The sequence below is a fragment of the Leptodactylus fuscus genome, chromosome 7 (assembly GCF_031893055.1).
Source record: "Leptodactylus fuscus isolate aLepFus1 chromosome 7, aLepFus1.hap2, whole genome shotgun sequence".
Lineage (NCBI taxonomy): Eukaryota > Metazoa > Chordata > Amphibia > Anura > Leptodactylidae > Leptodactylus > Leptodactylus fuscus.
The window spans coordinates 113,592,762-113,611,387 of NC_134271.1; the positions used below are offsets into that span (position 1 = coordinate 113,592,762).

Genomic DNA, 18,626 nt, shown 5'->3' on the forward strand with positions numbered 1-18,626 from the left:
ATGGTATTACAAAACCTGACATTGTGCAGTTCCTGTTATTCCTGGAAATTTATGGATAAAGTGACAACTGGGCATTTCCCTCCTTTGTTCCTACATAATCTCATAACAGAAGATATAGGGTGAATAACCCACTGTAACACCTACTTGGCAATTTACTTATAGTTAAAGTGTTTGTCTAGTTTCTGCAAATATAAGTTATTGTTTATATAATGATAAGTTGTACAATTTGCCCATATACTTTCTGTATTAATTCTTCGCAGTTGTCTAGAGCTCTGCTTCATTGTTAACTTCCAATGCCCAGAAATCAGTCGATGGTCATGTGATATACTGTACAGTCCATGGTCATGTGATATACTGTACAGTCCATGGTCATGTGATATACTGTACAGTCCATGGTCATGTGATGGACACACAGGTGCACAGCTCGTTACAGTTACAGCACAGTAATGAGCGCTATGTCTTGTAATGATCTGTGCCCCCCTTGTCTACAGCAGTACACTTTGCACATATGGTATATCCTCTAACATGTACCACATGTAAACCAACAAAGCCCCTAGCAAGCATGTTTGCAACATGTGCACGGTTATTTAAACCATATTTACGAAGACCATAGTGCCCCTGCAAAATCATGTATATGATATCTGATTAACTGCTCTAGAGAGGTACTAGAGTAAGGGCAAGGATATGTATAAAGCTGCATATAGTTTCCCACATTGTCTAAATCAGGCACATTTATCAACCAAATATCTCCACAACGTATCCTGTGCTCCGCCACTGACCCGAACCTTCTTCATACCAAGAAACAACATTCTAATACAGAAAAGTTCTACCATACAATGGTCTACTCATGAAAAGCTAATGTACTGAAAAAATGACAGAAATGCACACACAGAAAAAACAAAAAGTGCTGTAAAATGTTACTTTGCAAATCCATGGCTAAACAAATAACAGATCAACATAAAATTCCTCCTTTTTCGTATTGCATTTGGATTCCGCATGATGAATACAGACACGGATTTACTTTTTTCTATGTTTAATTTCTGATGGTAGATTTTGTCTGTTTTGTACAGAATAATTGGGGAAGTGATCTTGCCTTACCTGCTGTTAACAGCATTCGGAGATATGCTTTACAGCAGCCATATAGTGCATAAGGTTCTGTAGTCTGTCTGACTTGGGAAAGTGTTGTAGGCATGCTCTGTGACTTGTGCTGAGGTTTCTGCACTGGGAGAGGGGGAACTATAACCATCACCTACTGTGAATAGGAAATCCTGTATTACCTCGATTATGTGTGGATAATTATTACAAGTGTGCAAAAAGAGCAAAAAAACAAAACACACAACAAACATACTAATGTGATGGAAATGTGAATCAGATAATGACTAGGCTTGCATCAACATTTTGGCAGAAAAGTAACAGCCGATGCACTAAATTGGGATCATCGAGTACATGTCACATCAAGTTTCACAATCTTTTATTTCCAGAGACTCATTTAGAAGCGAGATTTGATGTTTCTTTGTTTTTTATACTGGAGACAAAGCTACTTGGCATGGTGTCTAATGAAAAGTTACAAACTATATAAAAGATCTATGCCAGTCTACATCACAAACATGAAAAGGAAAAGTCATACAAGGTCATACGTTGTCTACTAAATAGTCCTGGAATGGAGTCAGTAGGTTGCTCATTCTAAGGCCTGGTTCATATCTGTGTTCGCGGTGTCTGCTTGGCGACCCCCTGAACGGAAACCTATATGCATAAAAAAAAGTGGTTACCTAAGGAAACCCGTGGAACACAGACTATAATGAGGTCCATGTTGTTTCCGCTCAAAAGCAAGCAGCACTTTTCTCTCCACAAGTTTCATGCGGAAATCGAACGGAAACCACACGGACCTTTTTATAGTCTATGAGGACCGCAGGTTTTCTTAGGTAACCACTTTGTTATGCATATAGGTTTCCGTTTGTGGGGGTCCCCAATTGAAAAAAGAAAACCCATACGCAGATATGAGTCGGGCCTTAGTCTTCAACCCAATATTATGCAAATGACATAAACCTAAGAAAACAGAAAAAGTATAATACCAATGAAGGTGGTGATGTACGGCGGCATGAGAATTTTCAGGTGTGGACACCCAACATGCTCAGTAGAATCTGTCAAGTGTAAAATCTGCCCACACAAACTAAAAAAGGGGGGAAGGGGGAGGCGAGCTGCCATAAGAACCCAGAGCGCTATAGATGTAGGCGTTGGAAGGGAAATAATCAGAGAAATGTTTTAACTTTTCCTGTGCTGGCACTTACAGAGAACATTACTAGGTCTACGCTCTTCTGGCACATTAGGATACAATCCTCATCATCGCTCTATAAATACAATGGATGGAACGGTTTAGCTATGGAGAAAATGTTTGTGCTAAAATTACTAGACCATTAATAATTAATCAGGATAGCGATAAAATAGGATAGCATTATCCACAACACGTACACAAGGGGAACAGTAATCTCTCATTGCCATGGTTGTAAATGAGCCAATAAAAAAAAAAAAAAAAAAAAAAAAAAAAATCTCTAAACCAAGTTATAATGCACCAAATAAAAGGAGATTATTTCAGAAAAGTGCAGCGTGTTTGCAAGCTATAGATAGCATTCATCCCCACACTCAGATTATTTCTCCATGATGCTATTGGCTGTATATTAATATCTTAGGAGTCACCGGTGTTCTTACAAAGCCCGATACCCAGGGGCAACAGTGGTGAGCACTGCAGCCTTGCAGTGCTGGTGTCCTGGGTTTGAATCCTGCCAGGAACAACATCTGCATGGAGTTTGTATGTTCTCCCCGTGTTTGTGTGGATTTCCTCCCAATCTACAAAGACATACTGACAGGAAAAAAAAAAACAAAGACCTGATACCCTTTTTTTTAATATTTTTTGGTGCATTCGATCTTCAGTTCTGTAAAGTAGTAACTACTCTATGCATGCTGACTTTGGTAGTCAGACACTCCCTCCTGATCTCAGCTGGCCTACCCAAGAGCAGGAGGACTGTTACAGTCTACCAAGTGCAGTGTGTATACAGAAGAAACTGGCGGCCATTTTACAGAAACGTGGCAATGAAATACACTACTGTGATGTCACAATGCCCCACTGTGATGTCACAACGTCCCACTGTGACAAGGGAGAATATGAAGTCATTACACAGCAAGTCACTCGCAAAGGAGGCAACTATCATATGTTCTCCTCAGCACCAATATCTGCATCAAAGCTTGGTGTAAATCATGTAATAAATGTCAAAACTGGACATATGAACACAGACCGCCCCACATACCTCTCCTTGCTTATGTGTCCATAATACAGATCTGTAGGGTCTCTACTATTGTACATGCATGCAATTTCTCCATGCGCATAGACTCTCTTGCAGAAGACTTTAAAAGGGAACAAAGAACCGGCATCTTCTAAATACACTAATGCTACCGAGAATTTACGGTTTATATGAGGACACAAAGCCAGTTACGAGTTTAGATAGGCTTCAAGGACAATAATTTTAGAGACACTGGAAGATAATTGTGGACCGCTCTGAAAGCCCCCCGCTTTCATCCAAGCAATGTTTTATAAACCATTACAAAAGAGATGTTATAGGTAAAATTGCTTTCCAGATTGAAAACACCCAAATGGCAGCCCTTCTCTGCAAAACATGAATTGAGTCCTCTGGATTACACACTTTTGTCGCAGCTGGAAAAGGAAACAGAATAATAGATCAGATCACAAAATAAATGAAGAATTGGGCTCAGTAAAAGTGAACAGGGGACACCGATGCTAATACAAATATATGTGGAGAGAAAATTTGGACCATTTATACCAATCTTCAGGCCAAGCCAAGGGAATAAAAACAAGATCAGGTTATTTGCAGGTAAAATGATGATTGGATATACCACACTATTCACATATACACCGAAGAGCAGAAAGTGGCTACATAAGAGCACCAGAAATTTTCTCTAAATCCCTCAAACAATGTAAACTCATGAGGCTGCACACAAGGTGATCTTCACGTTCAGAACATAGTCTAAGCCTAGAAATACTACAAGTAAACAGAAGAGGATCTTGCCCTTGCTGTTTGTGTCAGGAACATGCAGAAAATGCTGTAGACTGACAAGTCTTGTAGAAACCCCTGCAGAGAAACCTGGAGTTATCCTGCTGCAGACATGCTGCAGGACGTGGCTGGTCTCATGGACACAAAAAAAATAAGATAAGATAATCCTTTAATAGTCCCACATTGGGGAAATACACTGATCAAAGAAGCTAAGGGAAGAATTTTTACGGAGACCGGTATCTGCTAAGAAAATGATGCATCAGTGGTCAATGAAAATCATCCAATGAGGGCTGGATGCCAAATAACCCCAAAAACATGGATTAATATTCCTGAAATTAAACTCACGTGGAGTTGTTGTGTGTTCAACACTGTAGGGGACTGTAGGGTTCTAGGTTGGACTTGACGGACGTATGTGTTCATCCAACCTCATCTACTATGTAACTATGTAATAGGGACTGATGTCCGACTTCTTTTAAGGCTGATTTCACACTTTGACATGCAACAAAAACGCAGCAGAAATGCAAAGGCAGTCTGTCAGCAGTAAACGGGTTATAAAACAAATTCCCGTATCTTATAGAGGAGATTCTACAGTTTCCAAATATGCCTCTGATATGCATCTTTGGAGACCCATTTTCATGTAAATTATAATATGCAAATGAGGGGGGAGTGCTTTAGGTGCCTGTACTTTAGCTTGCCACCTATGGATCCATTGATATCCTTCAGTCAGCCCAGGACGCAATACAGACATGTATAGGACCTATCTCGAGTTTTATCCAGGCTCACGGCCCCATACATGGACTCAAGTATGTATGGGACCATAGAGAATAATGGGTCACTGTACTAGCCATTAATACAGCTAGCACAAAAAAACAAGTTCATGTGCGTGGAGCCCAACTTGGAGTACTCATAGCTAAGGCCCGGTTCACATTTGCATTCGGGGATTCCATTCTCCTCTCCGCATGAAAAATGTTGAAAGAAAAGTCCTGCAAGCAGCGTTTTTCTCTCCGCAGTTTACGTGCAGAAACCACACAGACCCCATTATAGTCTATGGGGTCGGCCGGTTTCCTAAGGTAACAACTTTTTTATGCATATAGGTTTCTGTTCAGGGGGTGCTCAAGCGAACCCCCAAATGGAAACCCATGCGCTGCTGTGAACTGGGCCTAAGTGGTTGCAAAAAACCTAAAATGTGAAGAAAACAGGTAGACATTTAAGAAACGTCAGGAACTCATAAATCAAGCCACATACTAACAACTCTAATTTTAGAAGATTTGGTCTTAGAATTCAGGAAAGTGGTGACATCACTCTCTCATAGTTGCTAGGATACCTGATAACGATGAAAGCTTTACGTAAAGTAAGCAGTCACTTCTGGGAAGGAATGTAACAAAAATATCTGATATTTAAAACATGTGATATGTTGTAACATTTGCAGGTTACAATGTGAACCTGAAGAGAACATGATGCAGTTTCCACCAAGATTACAGTAATTTTGTTACAGGAAGGGCAGCGGAAAAATCTAAGTCAGATAATGTATAGGTCAGTGTTGCACGGCTGACGGTGACCTTCTCCGCGCGGTACAAATAGCGGCACAGTGGCAGCCAGCCGGCAGAAAATATAAAGGTGACTTTCACCACAAGATTTACATGTGAGCATGTGCGCTAAGTAATTAACATGGAAGTACTCTCACATTAATTGGCAGAGAGCAGATGGCCCTGATAATAAATTGCAAAGAAGGATTTTCAATCAAGTGACAGCGTTGTCAATAAGAGTTAAAGTTTACATGTCGCTTACATGCACTGATGGCAGAATTTGCTTTTTGGGGTCAAATCAATACATATAACGTGGCCAAACGATACACAAACCCATGACTGACGCACAATTCATCCTTTGTTGTTATTGTTATTCCAGGGCTTCATAAGAAAGTTGCCTATCATTTATCAAAGGAACACTGACAACACTGTGACATGAGGCACCTTGACATGGCGCTCCGTCCGAGTCGATAAGCTAGCCTAATATTTATTCACAGGAACGTTATAAAATCAATAGAGACAATGGACATCCCAGACGGACGCTTAAGCTTTATCTTTAAGTGGTTGTGATAATTTAACAAGGAAAATTATTATATATATATATATATATATATATGAAAAGATGTGATATCTGACTTTCTTTATTTCTGCACACCATTTGTCATTTTATAACAAGGCACATTGGACCAAAGATCAAGGTGGGCCAAGGACATCTTGCTAAAAGTCACACTAAAAACCTGGTTAAAATCTAAACCAGTTACAGAATGGAGTAGATTTCAATTTTGGCGTAAAGGACATCCAGCGGTGCGCCAGAATTATTAAGAAGGTGGATCCTCATAATAATTCTGACGTATCTGTGAATTAAGATTAGAGTAGGAAATTTGAGATGTAACACTGCCAATGAATTGACAATGGTTGAAATTCAAGGTATCTGACAATGTAGAACTGTATCTAGGGTACAACGCTGCGGTAACCGTTACATCCCATACCATTAAAGCTAGGCACAATGTGAAATACATGGCATGAGCTGTACAGCAGTCACATAATGTGACAAGTAACACATAACTGTAAATCTAGCCTGGGAAATACTGCACAAAATCTAACAAAAGGTGCAGATCGGGACTAGACAAGACCTCTACATGTACAGAGGTAACAGATCCTTGGCTGGCTTCTAATTGATAGATCGAGTTTCCTTTTCACTTTGTAAAGCCCTGACAACAAATCACGCACAGGGTACACCAGGCAAACCAAGTGTTCTCCAACCAAGCACTTAAGAAAATACACACCAGCTCATTTATAAGAACTTCAAACTCACTTTCAATGACGGCAGCCACTTGGCGCTCGGTCAATAATTTATTTACTCCTACCAATTGTGGATAGAGATTTTCTCAGAAAACTGAACTATCTGCTGAGTCTAAGACGGTAATCGTCCTTAAAAATAAATACTCAGAACTATGAATCGTGCTAAGAGTTTCTTTTAAGTTTTTGCAAATTAGCATGGCGAGACCATGGCTGGATTACCTTCCATGAAAGGAATGCTGTGGTTTTCAGCTAACATTACAACATTGATACGGAACTTAAATCACAGACAAACACACCTGAACAAGAGAAGCTCAAGCATTGTGACAGCAAAGGTCATCACCAGCCTTACATCAGCACCAAATCATCACCTATAGTAATATTATAATGAATGACATCAGTATGAAAAAGGTCTTCAGATGGTCAAAACCTCCGAGTGGTGGATTGGAAATGGCAATCTCCATATAATGACCAAAGAACTCTGGAAAAGTCCTGTTTATGAGAAAGATGCTCTACATATGAGCTGATGTTAAGGTGTCCCATTGCTGGCACCCCCAGAGAACGGCTGCCACTGGAGGGCAACCTGGAAACAAACATATAAAGGGTTTGCAAACAAGAAAACAGCTCAAAATGGGTTAAAAGTAATAAGTCACCGCTCTCTATAAATCTTGCTGTAGTGATGACGTCCAAACACAGACAGGTTACCACTACATCCAAGAGATACAGCTATTGGTCACATTATCTTATGACCAGCCTGACAATGGCTGACAATGGTAGGAATGGCCAACTATCTACTACGTATGGGGGGTTCCAGATGCAACACAGAGTACGAACTAGAGCCTCAGGATTCTCCCAGGGGATCCACAGCAAAACCCAATATATCTGATGTGTATTATCACCATGTGTACATGCTTCAAGTGGGTTATTTTAAGGATATCTTATAAGAGGGCTACAAATATTTACTAAAATAGGTATGTTAGCGGCCCAGACAGCTCCAGCTCGAGACACTATAGAGCAGGCGTGGGCAACCTTCGGCACTCCAGCTCTTCTGAAACTACAACTCCCAGCATGCATTCTTACTCTGCTGTGCTTGAAGCTACCATGGAAGTGAATGGAGCATGTTGGGAGTTGTAGTTTCACAACAGCTGGAGTGTCAAGGTTGCTGACCTTCTGCTATAGAGTATTTTACACAGCCCAATGCTGAGGGCAAATATCGTGAACAAGTGTTCCCAGGAAAATAAATGCCCTGCCTAAGGGTGCGGCCACATGATCAGCATTGTTTGGTTGTTTGTTTTTGAGCCAAAGCAAGTGGAATGGCTTTAGCAGAAAGGTATACTTGCTTTATATTCCCTATTCCTTGCCACTCCTGGCTTTGGTTTTATTACAAAAAAGTAAATAAAAAAAACAACAGGCTGAAATAAAAAACACAGTTGGATGAAGGTAAAAAAAAAAAAAACTTACAGCGATAGAGTGAGAACCACAGAAGGAGCACACTCCATTTGTATCTTTTCCCATTGACTCTAATGTAGAAAACCTAACTTTTGTAATGGAGGAAAGCTTCCAACTTTTTTTTTTTTTTTTTTTTTAATGCAGCCAGGCACCAGACAGAGAGTGCTCCGCCTGAATTATACAATGAATGTAGTGTAAAATGACCTCTCCCATTCAGCCCACAAGAAAATGGCCGAAGGACATGCAAAGTCGGTGCTTTTGGACCCAGAGAAGAGAACTGCACGAGAAGAAAGTGAAGGCGGAGAAGAAGACAGAGGCATCACTGGAGAGTTTTCAAGGCTATTTCTACGTGTATTTACTGTAAAAAGGGTTTCTAATGATAGAATCCCTTTAAAGAGGACCTTCCATGTCCTCAGGCACAAGCGGTTTTAAATACCGCTAGAAAGCCAACAGTGCGCTGACAGTACAGGGCTATGGATGAGTATTGTCAGGGGGCGTTCCTCACAGCCCAGCTAAACTGTCAGGAACACCCTTCTGACACTGGGCAGAGATCGGTGCCGTTATATCTCTTTCCCAGGGCACAGAATGGTAAAGCAGCCAGTGCAATGAATTCAGCTTTCTAGCGGTATCTAAAACCACATGTGCCCAAGGACCTGAAAGGTCCCCTTCAATAAAAGATTCAGGGCAGGCCCAAGCTTAGTGTAGAATGTATTATAGATTATATCTACATCTAAACTTTACTATTTAAAGAGTGCAAATATACTTTTAATCTCCTAACATATGTACTCTGAATGTAACATCACAACAAAAAGAAAAATGAAGCTGTAAAAGTAACAGAAAAGCACAAAAGATTTTAAACAAAAACATATCTATGGCTTGTGAACTGTCTACACCGCGCTTCATGACTTATAGGCTTTAAATGAGTGCAGCTTTCCAAAGATACACAGCCCTGAGTGCAGAATATACAGACATAAAATAGAATATACACATATATAAGCTATACACAAAACAAGTCTCCCTGCTGTATAAATAAAACAAAAACCCTGAGGATTAGGCGAACATCGCAGACATAACTTTAAAATATTGATACATAGCCATTCCAAAATGTCCTCTGCGTGACTGGCAGGCACCAGTACTGCGGGGGAGGGCTGGCTAAATGATATCTAATGATGAGCTGTGCGGCCCATGACTAAGGACACTGGCCAATGTGGACAACAGCCAGGAGGAATCAGCATAGTGTAAGAGAATATCCAAACTGACAAATCTTTCTAATCTATTACACTAAATTCTTTCTAATCTTCTCAGACTACGTTCACATTTGTATCGCAATGTCTGCATAAAAGCAGTGGACAAAATAAGGGCAGGTTCACACCTGCGCCCGGTCTCTGCTTTGTGGCCCAACAGTCAGAGTTCGCCCGTGAGCGTTTTGTGCCTCTCCGCGGCAAAACCGTTTATTTTTTTTTAGCTGGACACAAAGTCCTACATGTCCGACTGTGTCCGGTTAAAAAAAAAAAAAAAAAAAAGTTTCGTTGTGGAGACCAGAAGACGCTCACTGGCGGACACTTTGCAAACCCATTCAAATGAATGGGTTTGAAAAGTGACTGCCAGTTTTCGTCTCCTGTCCAGCTTCTCAGGCAGAAGTCGGAAACCTGAAAGCGGAGACCGGGGCGCAGATGTAAACCCGCCCTGAGTCCTGCATGCACGTTTTTTGTTGCTTTTTTTTCTGGGGTGTGGGGGTGGGGTTTTCAGCCGCGAAATTTGTTTTAAAAACAGCAAACACCTGGTGGACACCATTATAGTCAACTGGGTCTGCCGGGTTCCATAAGTAGCTACTATTTTAGTGGTTCATCTACCCCACTGTTTTGATCCTCCAATGAACCAGAACAACAGACAGGTGAAGCTAGTGTGAACCTAGCGTAAGGCCAGTATCACACGAGCAGACAGAAATCAGACTATTCAGACATGTGGAGGTCAGTATGTCAAAGGACAAGACAGAGAAATGCCACATAATGCTGAGATTTTTTTTTTCCCCAAGTAAACCCTATATAAAAATAGTCTTCCAGCTTTCACTAGTGTGAGCCCGTGCAAAGTCCATTGTAGACTTGCACGTAGTCTGGAATTCATCTACTATAAAGAAATCCCAGACGGTCACTTAGTGAATGACAGACTAACCTATCCCTCATCATTTGTGTTGACAGCAAGTATCCCAGCTAGACAGAGCAAAACTTCTATCTGTATGCATGAGCAGGCACACAGGCTAGACAGAGCACCTTGCAAAAAAGTCTCACTGCACAGTGAAGTGTGTGGAATGAAATATGAGGCACCTGGGTGACTCACCAGCGTCTCCAGCAGTCTGAGTAAGCAACTCTCACCTTTCTGTGAACTGCTACACTATAGAGGAGTATCAATGTAAACAGCTTTTACTCAAAAACAGCGAACACTCCTGAAAAAATATCAATTATATACAGTCCTAGGCTACAAATGGATCCATTCAGTTACATCAGCCCACACCTCTGAGGCGAAGGTTCATCTCAAATGTTTTGTGGCGTGACAGCCGGGATTACCATGGTCATGCAACGTTTGCCGTCTATAGGGACACACTGATATGTATGTATACGCAACAATGGTGAGATTTGTTATGCAACTTTGTACACAAAAAAAGAAAGGGAAAATTAAAAATAAATAAATAAATGGCAGTTTGTAGAGAAGAAAAGCGAGGTGCACGGTTCTTGACTTAACCTGTGCAATGTGAATGTGTCTCCACACAAGAGAGACATTAATTTTACCATTCAAGACTTGTCCCGCGTTGCACCACTTCTCTGGAATGCTTTATCCTGGACAATCAGATTAACTCCCAATTTCTACAGCTTCAAGCACAAACTAAAGACACATCTTTTCAGACAGGCCTATCACAACTCCTAATGTAAACCCTTCTGCAGTCGGAATCCCTAAAACAAACCCTCCTCTGTTCACGCACCCCACAGGGTATGATGCCATTTCAGACCAACCTTATATCTCCAGGTTCCATCTGCACGTTAAAGGATACAACTGGTTCATACAGCTTTATGTATGTGTAATGAAAGTCACCTCTATCACAAATGGCCAGACCTCTGTATAAGCAACGCTACCTCCGATGCCGCCCCTGCTACCTCTTGTGTCACCCCCTCTACCTCAGATTGTAAGCTCCTGTGAGCAGGGCCCTCACTCCCATTGTGTGAAGTGACTACTGCTTTATAATGCATCTTTGTCTGTATTTGGACCCTACAAAGTGTACAGTGCTGCGGAATATGTTGGCACTATATAAATAAAATGTATTCTTATTATTACCATTGAATAAATATGGTAGTGGTGGTTTTAGAAAGCTAAACCACAACTACATAGTGGGGAATGCTGGTGGCTTAGAAGCCATAAAGACAGGTTCTTCATTATAACTTGTATTCCATTCACTGTAACCTCTGCTCATTCAAGAGTCTAGTGGGTAGTCTTAGGGCTAGTTCACACGGAGCAAAATAGTCAGGATTTTGACACGGAATCCGCATTGAAATCCTGCCGCCTCCCATTGAAATCAATGGGAGCCGGTCATTTCCTTTTTCAGTGAGCAGTTTGTTCCCGCTCGCGGAAAAAAAGCGAGCTGCCCTTTCTTCAGGCAGATTCCGCGGCTGATTCAGCTTCCGCCTCGCAACACCTCCCTCCGGACTCGGCCCATTCCACAACGGATTGTGTTCACGCGGAACCTCGTGTGAACTATACCCCATCATTGACAATTTTTTCCAGTAGAAAGAAAACTAGCCATCAATCTGCTCAGCTCCTCCTGCTCTATAGCATGCTGCCTGCAGACACGACTACATTTTTAGTGACTGGATCCCTTTCCTATAGGACACCAAATTAAACCCTCTTCCCAAGGAGCAGAGAAAAAGCAATATACAGATTCACAATGCCAATGGGAAAGACAGCAAGACCTTATAGATCTCCATTAACAACCTTTAGAGGTCACCCATGCTGCTCGGTAAACTGTAAAAGTCTCAGCACAGAGCCCTGTATATTTTATTTCTATCAAACAGGTTACATTATTATAGTCTGACAGCCCAGCTCTGCCCATAAACTTTGCAAAATTGCAAGCTACAAAAAAAAGGGATTGCTCTAGAATGTAGTTATAGTGCTTTTTGTTACGCGTCCATTTCTTTGAATACTCTAGTATCTGCGTGTACACAGATTCGTTTATCAGCACGATACATAAAGCAATATTCAGTTGCCATAGTGACTGCAGATGTCAAATAAAAGTGACATACCCGCTACCAGCTCCACTCGTAGAGATGCAATTACCTAGGACTGCCAGGAATGCTGAGTAAAGCCGGGGTTCTCAGATAAACTCTATCACACATGCACATTCCCTTGTTTGTCTATGTACAAATATGAAGCGCCTTTATTTTGCCTCTTAACACAAGGACATCCAATGTGTATGTACTGGAAGGGAAGTCACGGTTATCATGGCCAAAATACTGGATCTGGAGTCGCTGTTAACCCATTGCCCTTTAGGATCTGTCATCACTCCTGACATGGCTGCTTTAGTAAATACTTGTATTTTCTATTAAATACACAATTGGCGCATCCCTACTTAGAATTGTGCTTTGTCCCCGAGTTATTCTGTTATATATTGACAACTGGTTATTATTACTATTCCCTTTGTCAAGCAACATGGTGGCTCAGTGGTTAGCACTACAATCTTGGTTCGAATCCTGCCAAGGACAAAACATCTGCAAGGAGTTTGTATGTTCTCCCTGTGTTTGTGTGGATTTCCTCCCATACACCAAAGACATACTGATAGGAAAAAAAAAGTACATTGGGAACCCTATATGGGGTTCACAATCTACAAAAAAAAAAAAAAATAATAAAGGAAGAGGTGTGCCCCTACACAGTCTGACACTGACAGCAGAGATACCCCCAGCTAGTCACATCCAGCTGTCAATCCATTTATACACATCTACGAGGAACAGAGGAAATCTCACAATTTAGAATCTTATGAAGATTGCTCCAGAAAATTGTTATACTATGTGAATACAATTATATGCTTAACTCATTGTTCACATCTGGGCCACTCTGTCCGTTGTCTTGGTCCATTAGAGGACAAGAAGAAAGAATGCGTGGACCGCTAAAGTAAAGGACACCGAAAAGGTCAACCCTATTGGCTATAATGGGACCATCTGGGTGTCCAATCTTTTAAACTGAAACTGCCAGACGATAAACTCAGACTTTCCTCCAGTGAAATTCGGCGCACACTGCGATGGACTCTCGAACTCAGATAGCCTAAACCGCTCTTCCCACATTACAAAATATTTTGTTTAATTAGTGTTAAAATGTCGCAATCCTCAGAACCTTTTAGACCACATTCACACACACGATGGTATTTAAGGAGGACTTCTTCCACCTCCGCACAGCTGACGCATGCATGGGCCAGCCACTGACTCCCCAACAATCACATACTTAGGGCCTAAGGATAGGCCATAAATATAACATTCTAGAACATCCCCTTTAAACCCGATTACAATATACAATCTGCATAGTTTCATAATGAATAAGAAGTGGCACAATAGACAGAACCCCTGTGTACATTTCATAAATTGTGATCCTTTTTATGTAAAACCATCCTGAAAACACAAAATAACCCTGTTATATCCACCAGGGAGCTCGGTAAAGGTTGTGTTATGTAACTGTGGGGGATGTTTGGTTAAACACAGGTATGGCGGTCTTCTCATCTACTGCGCATATTAATTAGTCTGACGATTTCCTTTCTCAGCTCGTATGGAAGAATCTTTTATCAGCACCTCTGAAACCCCCTCTCCGAGCTCCCAATATCTTCATTAGAGGCGAGAACGCTGACAGTCGCGCTCAGAGACAAAGCGCTTCCTATGGTTCACACATTTTTCATTTGGCTTTAAGTGGCATGTTCATTAGAGCCGGTGCTCTGTCGGGCACATAATAAACCTGCCGGATAGTGTCGTCTACTGCACTTATTACTTGGCATGTACCAGAAGACTGGCCTGCTGTAAGGAAAGGGAAAAAGGGGGGGGTTAGCAAATTGTTTACCAGCTGGATCATCGTCTACGTTATCTAAGACCATTCAGGTCTATTCCAGGACTGCATGCTATGAATGAGCGCCACACTACTGAGATATGTGGCGTAAAAGAACGCAATGATCTCATCCTTAAAGGTAATAGCACATCAATCTGCAAAAAAAAAAAAAAAAATCACCATAAAATACGCTGCTTTAGCCAATCCATAAGTGAGCTGACGGTGAAGAATATATGACGTGACAGTTTAGATAGTAAATTTTGCCAATGGCAGACAATCTATACCGCCATTGGCAAAGCATGCAGCATATTTACAACGGTATCGGAGGTCAATTTATAAGTCTGCCTTGTTAAGCCAGGTTCACACAGGGTTACAGAAGAATAAGGAGGCGCTGCAATTGGCAATAAGAGAAAGCATTGAAGAATACAATGTGGAAATTGGAGGGAATTGCCATGATATTATACTGCATGGTGACACACATTGCTTTATACTATTTCTGGCTATGCAATGACTACTAAGGGGGTGAGGGTCTGTTCCTTATTGTACACGTCCCTTGCCTCAGGAAGAAATATTAAATTTGATGCAGCCATATAGGACTATAAAAAAAAATAAAATAGAAACCCAATATGACACCATGTATGAAGGCTTACACAACCGGAGAACAGTTTGCCCAGCAAGACCCCCATATTTCAACTTTTCAAGCACCCTTTAATTCACCAGGAAACCGTTTCTATGGAAGAAACGTACGCCAAATGAGTAGCCATAGAGAACTGTTGTCAGATTTAAAGGAGGGGGGGACTGAAATATTGATAATGCCTTCAATATCACATTGGTGGTGAGGGAGGGGGGAGGTTTTCCCTTCATTTTTCATTAGACAGATATTTGTTGAAGTACTAAATCCAGCAATTTTCACTCTGGTCACCAAGCCTAAAAATTAACTGACACTGGCCAACTCTGTGGGGTTTTTGGCAGCGGTGATCTCATTGAGGTCACAGACAGGAATACAATAGCTGATAACACCACAATAGATAACATACATTATCATATCCACATCTAACAATAGATGATGTCACAGCTTATTTACTCCCTAGAAAACTCTCCCACAGACCTCTGAGTCAGCTCCAGCCTGTGGCCATGACTATGCTGTATCATAGCATATCACTAAATGGTTGTTAAAGTAGAGGAAAAGCTCAGGAAAAATGCCAGTCACTATAATCACAAAGAAAAAATACAATGAAGTCTATAATTAAAAAATAAAAAAATAAGAAAATGACTAAATAATTAAGAAATGGCGATTCAACCCTTTTAAGAGGCTGAGCTACAGTGAGCTGTAATACCAGTCACAACCACTACCAATAGTACAGCGCCGTGCCTTATAAGCAGTGAAGGTGATGCTGACCCTCCAATCAGCTGATCGTCACGAGTCGGAGCACCACCAATATGAAGGGCCTATCCTAAGGATAGAAAACACAAAGCAACAGACATAAGTAAATGTATGAATATACAACATCTGGAGGAAAAAAGGACATAGTTGATAGACTACACCCCTAAAGTTTTCTCTCCGAGGTAGGGTGTGAACACTGTATTAACAGTAAATGAGTGCACGGTGTCCAATAAGTCTGTTCATATGAGCACATAAAGTTCTACTATTTATGCTAACAAGAGAAAGAAGGAAGCCAGGAGGGAAATTGGTCATCCGAAGAGTCAAGTAAAAATATCACTTCCTACTGAAAACCAGCTACAGTGACACAGAATAGCAAATCTGCCTGTGCTTGTCGACAGCATTATTCTCTACCGCTCCCATTACCAGGATTGCCAATCACAAGTGTAAACGCTTCTGGCTGCTTGCTCGGACGCTGGGACTGCTTGGCTTGCACACATTGGTTCTCAACGTAAGCCAACAACTGTGCAAAGAAAAAAAGATTTTACTGCCTTTGTCAAATCAAAGCAGACATGTTGTAACCAAAGGTAGCCATACTTATAGAGTCACCATGTAACCACAAAGCCATACGTATCATGGGAGATTTACTAAGTTTTACCAAAATGGCTCAAAATGTGGCTAACACTGACAACCGTGCGGTCCAGTAATTTGAAGAGAGTCACAAGATGCATCCTATTTGTTGATGGCGTGCGCCGTTCTTTCGGAACAAAATACTTGTGCTAATAAACCATGAAGTGGCGTAAGGAAGAGAAAAGCGTCCCACATGTCTAGAAGAAGGCGCCACATTTATCATACAAAATGGGCCATTGTGATAAATGTGGCGTAGCTTTTGCCACTCAACTAGTTTTATGACAAGTCAATATTAAACTGCACTAAAAGTGGATGTCAACAAGACTGCAAGGCATGACTGTCTGATGTCACAGAAGTAAGAGAAGTCCTTCCGACTGTACATCAGACTGGCATGTAGTACATGAGTCTTAATCATAAGCAGTTATAGGGTAAAATGTGCCAAAATTATTAATTTTATCATTATTAGGCTCAGTTCACAACTGCATTCGGGGATTCCGTTCCCCTCTCCGCATGAAAAATGTGGATAGAAAAGCGCTGCAAGTAGCCCTTTTCTCTCCACATTGTTTGTGTGGAAACCACACGGACCCCTTTATAGTCTATGGGGTCCGCGGGTTTCCTAAGGTAAATGATTTTTTTGTGGATTAGGTTTCAGGGGGGTTCCAAAGCAGACCTCCAAACGGAAACCCATGCACAGATGTGAATCTAGCCATAAAAAGATAGTTGTGTACTAAATTTACATAAACTTCAAATATTTTTATCTCTCTGTTTTTGGGGTTACTCATCTTTTAAAACTAATGTCCTATCTGTAAAGGCTAGGTTCACATTTGCATTCAATCAGCATTCAGGGATTCTGTGCCCCATTCCGCTTGAAAAATTCGCAGGACTCTCGCAGGACTGAGTGGACCCCATTATACTCTATGAGGTCAGCAAGTTTCCGCAGGTAACTCGCTTTTTAAGAGGATTGGGTTTCCATTTTTCAGGTCCCCAAGAGAACTTAGAGAAAGGAAACCACAACGTAGGTCTGAACTAGGACTTCAATTTTAGATCACTGGGGATCTGACAGCTGGGACCGCCACAGATCAGCTGCTTCCCCGATCCAGCATGATGTGCAGTGCTCACTTGCCATAATGTTAATAGTGGTCATCATGAGTATTGCAGGGGTTCTCCTATTCAAATCTATGGTACAACCATTGCAGTACTCACTGTAGCTGTAAGTACAGAGATGAGCAGGGTAGCTTGCAGTGGCACAAACTAGGGTAAAGTCACAAAATTTTACACAAAAGTAGCCTTGCATGACTATGTATTAGTTTTCTGGGCATTTGTATGGTATGGGCTTGAGGTGCAAAATTATTCCAAGACAGAATTTTAACCCCACCATACTCACTACAAATCCTCAATTATTTATACTCCTGAACATAAAAGTACAATAATATATCACTTAAACTGTAGAACATAAAAGAAAGAATGTAAAACAATTATTGACATAAGAATTTATTAACAAAAGAGACAAAGCAGAGAGGACCCTGCCCATCTGGGTACACGGCTCATTATGGGTGGAACCTAAACCTTACATAATATCACCAACTTATTATAAACAAGTGATCATTATAAGGTCATACCAAGGAAATCTAAAAAGTGACATAACAGCAAGTCTTCTCCTCAACAATAAGCCGATAATCTAAGGCTGTGGGCAGACGGGTAAGGACAGCTGGTGTTTGGTCACTTACTGATGGCTGACTATGTGACTCTGTAAAGAATAACACTTCCTAGAGGTCCTGATGCTTTCACCTCACATCTCCAGGGCTTATGTCAGTCAATGCATGCAGAGATAAGAAGCAGATAATGAGGGGGTTAAGCTCACGCTGACTCTCCTCGGCTCAGATGGCCAAACTCACAAATCATAGAATTATCATCTATCCAAGTTTCTACAGCTGTGAGATTGACATAGAAGGAAATTATAAAAGGAATTCATTCATACACCCTGGACTAAAAGGATATATATGTGATCAAGCTACATTCTTTGTACACCACTACTTCATATGCATGCACTACATGCTTATATAGAATTACAAACCGCATAGAAAGTATGTGAGGTTATTTTGTTTTTTTAGATGTCTCCCAATATGTTGCTCGACACCTTACACAGAGGATCTTTTAATGAAAGCGTAAGGAAATGTCCACATTACATATATGGGTTCTAAAAGCAGA

General features: G+C 41.1%; 1 protein-coding gene across 6 annotated transcripts in view; it reads right to left on the minus strand.

Annotated features, from left to right (window-relative positions):
- Positions 1-18,626, minus strand: part of SIPA1L1 (signal induced proliferation associated 1 like 1) — a 220,616-nt gene that overhangs the window by 168,338 nt on the left and 33,652 nt on the right. The gene's annotated exons all lie outside the window — the stretch shown is intronic.